The sequence below is a fragment of the Silene latifolia genome, chromosome Y, assembly GCF_048544455.1.
Source record: "Silene latifolia isolate original U9 population chromosome Y, ASM4854445v1, whole genome shotgun sequence".
NCBI classification, from domain to species: Eukaryota; Viridiplantae; Streptophyta; class Magnoliopsida; order Caryophyllales; family Caryophyllaceae; genus Silene; species Silene latifolia.
In genome coordinates this window covers 200016885-200025466 of record NC_133538.1, presented here as the reverse complement: position 1 = coordinate 200025466, position 8582 = coordinate 200016885, and positions in this window count along the sequence as shown.

The following is an 8582-nucleotide window of genomic DNA, read 5'->3' as shown; positions in this document are numbered from 1 at the left end:
ATCATACCGTGCTCACGAAAATAAGGAATTAAAGGTTTGAATTCCGTTCCATTATCACTCCTTATTCGCTTAATAGTGGCATTAAACTGTCGAAGAATTAAAGCAAAGAATTCTTTCATGAGTCGAGTCACTTCATCTTTTGTTTTCATTAAAAACACCCATACACTTCGTGAATAATCATCGACAAGAGTAAGAAAATAACGCGACCCACAAGATTGATTCGGATCAAACGGACCCCAAACATCACAATGCAAGAGCTCAAATAAATGTTCGGCTTTATTGATACTCAAAGGAAAAACGGACCGAGTTTGCTTAGCCCGAAAACAAATATCACAATGCGTATTATTATCCAAATAAAGCTTAAAATTCCTAAAAGATGAAAGACACTCCATTGCCCTGAGAGACGGATGACCTAACCGTTTATGCCAAAGATCGACATTCCCCGCGTCGGCGATTGCATTAACACGACTTGGTACATCCATAGACAGATAGTAGAGTCCATCAGCGAGAACACCCTCACCAATCCTCGTCTTCAATGTATGGTCCTGAATCACACAAATTGAATTAGTGAATTCGATACATAAATTTTGGGAAATAAGCAGCTGTGAGACGGATAATAAATTGCATGTAAAATCCGGAACATAAAGCACATTAAATAACACGAGGTTATCATTAATGCGCGCATTGCCACGATGAGTAGCTTTCAAACGAGTCCCATTCGGAAGGCCTACTGCAAGAGGCGTAATAGAAACAAACTCCTCTAATAAATGCAAACTACCACAAACATGGGTCGAAGCACCTGTATCGACGATCCAAGAGACAGTGCGCTTACCATGGAGACGGATATGGTTTGCATCAACCGTAGGCTCACCGAATACCACATGGGTATGAGCAGATGCCGACCCACTGGAGGTACTGGAACGCGGGTCTCGACCCTCGGGATAACCGTGTTTCTCCCAGCAATTTGGTTCACGGTGACCCGGTTTCTTGCAGTGAGAGCATATGAGGCGTGTCTTCCCCTGTTTTGCACCTTGCACAGTGAAAGCCATTGCTGCGGAAGAACGATCCTGAGTGACTTGTCGCACTTCCTCTTCCTGCACAATCCGGGAGTAAACAGAGTCCAAAGATGGCAGGGGAGTAATACCCAAAACCGTGGACCGCACCGTAGCATACAACGGAAGCAAACCCATTAAAAATTGACGAGTCTGCCTTGTCTCCCGTCGTTCACGCAATTTAACAGAGATATTACACTTGCAACCGGAACAATCACACGTTGGAAGAGCATCATAATCATGGACATCGTCCCAAAGCTTCTTCAATCGACCGTAAAACTCCATGACAGTCTCTTCATCCTTTTGCTTGCACTCCGAAATATCCGACTCCAAATGATAAATCTTAACGCCATTGCTACGAGAAAAACGGGTACGAATATCGTCCCATAATTCCACAGCCGTGTCCCGGTAAGAAATAGACGGACGAATCGCAGGATCAATTGTATTGAAAATCCAAGCGATCACCGTGCAATTGGCCGTAGTCCAATCGTCGAGATCTTCAGAGTCAGCCGCAGGTTTTTTGAGAGAACCATCGACAAATCCAAGCTTCCTTTTCGCCCCCAAACCATTTCGAAAACCCTTGGACCATTCCGCATAATTAGAGCCTTTCAGCACGACATGAGTAATCTTGGCTGAGACTCCATCGGAATTGGAAAGAGCGTAGACGGGTTTGGTGATATGCGGCGTAGAAGTTTGAGAAAGAGCGCCTGACATGTTAGGGTTCGGTTTTCTTGAAACCTAAACCTGATACCATATAGAATTTGACAAACGTTATTTGAGAAATAATAATGTGTGTGTTGTATTGCTCAATCAGTTGAGATTATATACAACCTAAGAAGTAAAAGCTAGGTTAACCAGAAGATTGCTATCTCCTATTTTACAGAAATATGCTCCTAAATATGTGCTAACAATATTTCGTAACCAAAAACGTATATACACGCAATATTCGGAGAATATTGCCCAATAGACAAACCTACCATGGCACCATTCCTAGTCTTCTTCGACACTCCATCTCTACCAGCAATGCCCCACATCAGTTACGATAAACACCCGCGTCATATATCAGACCACCATTCGAGTCCACCATCACCAGCGAACCCAACATCGGTTGGCATCAATCAATTTTTGATTACGAGCAGCGCATAGATGAACCAAGCCGCCACAGCTACACCACCAAGCACTAGAATCACCGATCGTCTCCACGAGTTGGCACTACCCAACCCGTTAATTAGCCTAAAATCAAGCGCATGTTCCCGGGAACATCGAACCCATCATCTGCGGCCCGAGACAACGTACCAACTACAATGCACCCCCTTCAAATTTAGCCTCTATTATCACTCAATCAAACAGAGGAATCATCCTGATTGTCGTTGATGCCGAACAATGAAGTAACGATACACTAGCGAAGAACAACTTTATAAATTTTGCCCAAAATCCATCAACCGAGGGTTTGAACAAGATATGATCAATCACCACTTTTCATGTCAGTCTATTATTTCGTTTGTATCAGCTCAAAAACATTACTTGCGATATCAAAATGTACATGGATATGAATGATGAACAGCACGAAACTTGTAACATTAGGAAAAAGAGACGTGAAACAATTCTATGGCGACTTTATTTTACTCATGAATCAACTTAATATAGAGCATATCCAGACAGTAAAAATTATCAGGCCAGTTAATTAACGTATGCTAGAGTAACCAATGAACCAGCCATACATTGGAGAGTTGTAAGACGGCCTTCAACATCCTGAAATTTGTACTACTCATTTCTTCTTCTTCTTTCCCTTATGTTCCTTTCCTTTCAAATTTAGGGTTACAAATTTTGGGGAAAATTCAAATATCATCATAATAATAGATTAAAAACAATGATTAAGTTAGAAATTAAAAACAATGATTAAACATAAACACAAAATCCTGATTATAACTCACCAAAAATCATCTAACTGAATACGAAGAAATCAATCGAAATTAACGATTTTTACCCGATTGATGTATAATTGTTGAATTTGATGGTAGAATTTGTAAAATTCAAGAGATATCACTGTTATTGTAAATTTTTTTGTGTTTATTAGTACTACCTCCATTCAACTCCACTCTATCTATTTCATTTTTATACACTATTCACGAGTGAGTATTCAATTTCAATTTTCTCTCGATACATAAGTGAAAATATATTCATGTGGGATCTTGTTTGATTCGTCTTTATGAGTACATTAAAAATATCTAACTTTTATAATTTTTGCAAATACGTAGCTAACGATATTTAGCGCGTAAAACACGCGTTGACAAACGTGAAAAAAGAAAGTGGTAGAGTGGAGTTGAATGGAGGAAGTATATTTTTGTTGTTCTTTTATATTAGATCTAATGGTACAGTTTTAGTCTATTTTATTCTTTTTTTTTTTTGAAAAAATTGAGGATTGGTGGTACGTGGACAACGTGGTATTGTTGGTTTTGTAGTGGTGATGGTCCGGGAAAAAGGATTACGCATCTGAGGTAGTACCTCATACCTTATAATTTTTGAGCATATATACATTTTTTTTGAACATATTACCATTTGTAAATATAGTTTTTGAGCAATATTATATTTTTTTAGTGTAATGTTTTAGTAATTGTGCTCAAAAACTTTATACTAAAGTAGAACTCAAAAAATTTAAAATAAAACTCACAAAATACACAATTAGAGATATTACCTCAGATGTATAGTCTATGAACTGGTGATGACCCCCCTTCCCCTTTTTTTTGCCTTTCACATTCAACTTCAACGGTTGCATTTAGAGACTTGCTTGCAATTATTAAAAATTGTCAAGTAGTATGCTCACCATTGGAGACGAAAAATATGATGCTGCTTTTAAGCCATTGTAGTTCTACCAAGCTACATAGCTTGACATTTAAATGGAAAAAATAATTAATTAAAAAATAAGTAAATAATTTAAAATATAATATTTAATATCATGTGGGCCATTCTAAGCTACAGTGTATTGTAGTTACCATTGAAGGACGATGTAACTCGGAAACTATGTTGCTTAGAAAAGGGATGGGGAAAGACAAGCTACATATTGCCATTGAAGTTGCTCTAATATCACGCTATATCACTTATATATTTTTTTTTAGATTTGTTTATTCAAAATTTTTTTTTTTATTATTATTTATAATCTTAAAGTTTTACTCGCTTTGTTATTTTGGTGGTTTCAGATCTGATTTTAAAGTTACACTCGTATTTCTTTAAAGTTACCCTCATAGTTCTTTAAAGTTACACTCGTTAAAAATAAAATCTACCATTTTTTTTTGTGTTTTCGGATTTTTTTATATATTTATTGTGACACCCCGCGATAAAGCGGAAAGTATAACTAATAAATTAAAGCAGAAAATGTGAGATTTTTAAAAACTTTTTGTTATAAGTTAAGGATTAATACGCGGGTGCCAAAAACTAAATGAAACAAATGCTAAAATAGACCAATATAGGTTATTACAACCCAAGTCTAGAAAGCGGGGAAAAGATATCCCACGAATAAACATATAAGGGGTTTCTAAACTAGAAACTAAGGTCCATGGATTTAGTTCTCGCTAGCCCACACGTCTTCCCCACGTAAGCATCTTCACCACCTGTCATTCATGTAAACATGAACGCCACAGTCAGTGGGGAGTAACTCAACGTTCTCCCAGCCACAATATGTCGAAAAGCAATTAACAAACACTTAATTGAACATATTAGTCATGCATCACATGTAGATAATGAAGGACAAGAAAATATAATGAGAATCATGATGAGACAGACATAATACTTTCTTAATAGAATAGGCATGATATGTTAAAATAAACATGCAATCAAGGGCATGAAGCAACCAAGTCAACCAACTCATATTGACCGACTCAACAAGTGTAAGGCATATACTTAGTATGAACTCACAAGACAACCATTTAGACTCCAACCTCTTGGTAGGACGACGATCATAATACGATCCTAGTCTAAACCTGGATCCAGACTCTCGGGATGGACGTCACCCGATTCGACAAACGATATACCAATCGTATCCAAGACTCGAAACATGGCACACACTCATAACCAAAGGTCGAGTAACCTCTAATCGGAAACATGGCACACACCCGTAACCAAAGGTCCGAAGAAAGGCGGAAGGATATCCTAATTCGGAAACATGGCACACACCCGTAACCAAAGGTCCGAAAGAGGAAAGATAACCTAATCCGGAAACATGGCACACACTCGTAACCAAAGGTCCGAAAGAGGAAAGATAACCCAATCCGGAAACATGGCACACACTCGTAACGAAAGGTCCGAAAGGGGTAAATAAGGAATGTCAAGTAGTCACACAATGTAAAACGTCACACTTGAGTCACAATAAGAGTAAGAATGATCATGCAAACATCATATGACACGGGACCGTTAATGTCACATTCATACTCATGGCTTAAATCTCACCATGAGTACGGATGGGAACATCAATCCCGACAATCATATCGCAACTAGAGGGCTTATAGCTCACCCCTAGTATCCGATAGGACCAAGACTCTCACAACAGACAGTACAAGGCATTATCAAGAATACGACTCACTAGAAGTAACTACTTATAATAAAAATCTCATACTTGTATCATATTAATAAATATTTCATTTTATAATTTATCATGCCGGTTAAATAAAACATAACAAACGATAATGAATAAATTATGATATATGAAATTACGGAATAAAATGTGACCAATTCAAGTGACTCATTTATGAGTCCAATAAGCAATCTATAAGGAGTCCAACAATTAAATCACATTAAGCCCAACAAACAAGATATGTTAAACCCAACTTGATACTCATGTAAAATTCAAACATATAATCATGTGAAGCCCAACAATTTGATCATGTGAGAGGAATATGTGAAAAAACGGCAAATAATGAATTTAAGATACATAGATCATATGACGGAAATTCGAATTAATTAAACCCCAACTAAATATTTCACGGACAAAAATTAACCTAACCGGGGCTATGACCTAGCCATGACCGGCACCTGCCCAACTACGGCTTGGCCGCACACCAGCCATGGCTCAGCCACGGCCTGCAAGACCTGGCCACGGCCCCTGTACAGAAGAGCCAACAACAAACAACATAGTACAGAGCACAAAAAGACGCAGCCAATCCCTACTGTCTAGCCGTCATAGGACGGTTTCCTAGGCCAAACCAAGACGGATTTCACCCAAACAAAAGGCCCAATACAAACATGTATATGCACTTGAGACAGTAGCAAGGAAGTTGGTTCAATTTAACATAAAGAAACCCGTCGAAACGGCCCGCGAAAACTGCTTGACAAAGTCCATTTTCACAATTTATAAAGTTCATTTGTGACCGTCTTATGACGAAATTTTAAGCATGGAAATGGTAGTATTCATCCAAACAAATTACTCAACATGATTACCCACTTCACCAAGAATCCAAAGGTACCAACTTTTCTTAAAACGGGTAAGTAAAACTCGAATAAAACCGACTAAAAAAATCGACAGTAGATGATAAATTTTGAAAGTAGCACGGAGTGTGTTTTAGCAACATGATTCGACCTCTTAACTACGTACTAGTCCTAGTCCTACACTACAAAATTTGAAACACACAATTTTCCTCTTAACTACGTACTAGCTAAGTACGACAAAGTCTAAAAGGAACAAATCATTTTTTTTAGCTGTAGGTGAAAACAGTCTGTTTTAAGACGGAATTTCACCCAGTAAAACACACCCTCCATACCCGAAACACACATCCAAATAAGTATGTAAGAAGACTAATAATTTCACATATTCCACCACACATATGAGGAAAGCATAAAGAACCAAACTTTAAGACAAATTAGAGTATAAAACCGAGATAAAGGACGAAATATCGACATTTTTGTCGAATAACCTATCACCGTTACCTTAAACGCTCCTTATTCTTCGAATAAACAGTCCCTAAAGATTGAGTCTTCCACCGGGTCTTCGAGACCTTTATCAAGGAGCAAGAAAAAGAAAGGATTGAGGCAAAAATCGAAACTTTTATAAGACGGTGAAAAACGAAATCGTCACAAAAATAAGACTTTATTACCTTGAAAGATGAAGGAGGAAGTAAGGAGGAGAATGGTACAAAAATTATGGGATTTGGTCGAGAAATGGGGACGGGATCGGAGTTAAAGGACGGCGGAAATGGAGTTTTTACGGGTTATTTGCAATTGTTGTTTTCTTTGTTGATTCAACATCAACGAAATGAAAAAGGGGAATGAAGGGGGGTGGGGACGGGATAATAATAATAATAATAATAATAATAATAATAATAATAATAATAATAATAATAATAATAATAATAATAATATATAAATATTAATAGGAGATATTTTAAAAGTGGAGTATAGGTAGGTGAATGTGTTGTTGGTTTTTGATTGGTCCGTTAAAGTGGGTGCAGAGTGAAATGTGACGGTCTATAATAGACGGAATTATGTTTATATCTTAAGACGGAAACATTGTTATTATTATTATTATCATTATTAATACTATCCGACTAAAATACGTATTTTTATATAAATTAAGCGTTAAAATATTACTTTCATAAAAAAATCGTGTTCAAAATAAAATTAATTAAATTGAATAATTCAAAAATATAAAATAGAGTAATTAAACGGTTTAATAAATTATAATTGTCAAAATGGGAAATTCGCGGGTGTTACAATCACCCCACCTTTAAAAAGTTTCGTCCTCGAAACTTGAAAGTAGAAATGAAAGGCTATATAAAATAAAACTGGAATTGGAATCGGTAACCAAAATATTTAAAAGGTTACTTATCGTAAGAATTAAAATTCTTTCAAAAGTTTCAACTAAAATTTTCCGACAGAACCAAGTCGAAAGGTAAATCATTTGTATAAATCAAAATCAAAATACTTTCAAAAACATTAATGAAGAGTTTTCAAAAGTGTAAGTCTCATTCATGGAACGAAATTGCTCTTGTCGTGCACACAAGAACGCTAACTTTCCAAGTCAAAGACAAATGTAAACAAAATCATTCGCCAATAAGCGTAGAACAAGTTATTAGACGTCTCTAATAACGAGTTCTAACAACCTATCAACGTTAAAATCAAAATAAAAAGGTAATTCACTCAAATTTTCTTTTGTAAAAGCCAAATGGAAATTGAAAGATTCACTGTTGAACTTCAAAAAGAAGTCAAATCCTGAAAATATAATATTAAACTTTGGCAACGAAATTATAAATAGATCAAAACTAATAGAAATTGGATAAAATTTAAAGGAATCTCGGGTTTAGCAATTAAAATCCTGATAAAGAAGTCTATACTCAAGGAACAAATATGAAATTAAATCAAATTTTCATTTTCAAACCTTTAAAATAGGTAAGGTTTTGTAAAAGTAACATAAACTTTTAACAACGAAACAAAATTAGTAGCTTGAAATATTTAGGAACTGTATGAAATGAAAAGCAATTTAGACAACATAAATACCAGTGCGCTAAGAGAGCCCAAACTTAACCAACAAAAAGAGTTATGATG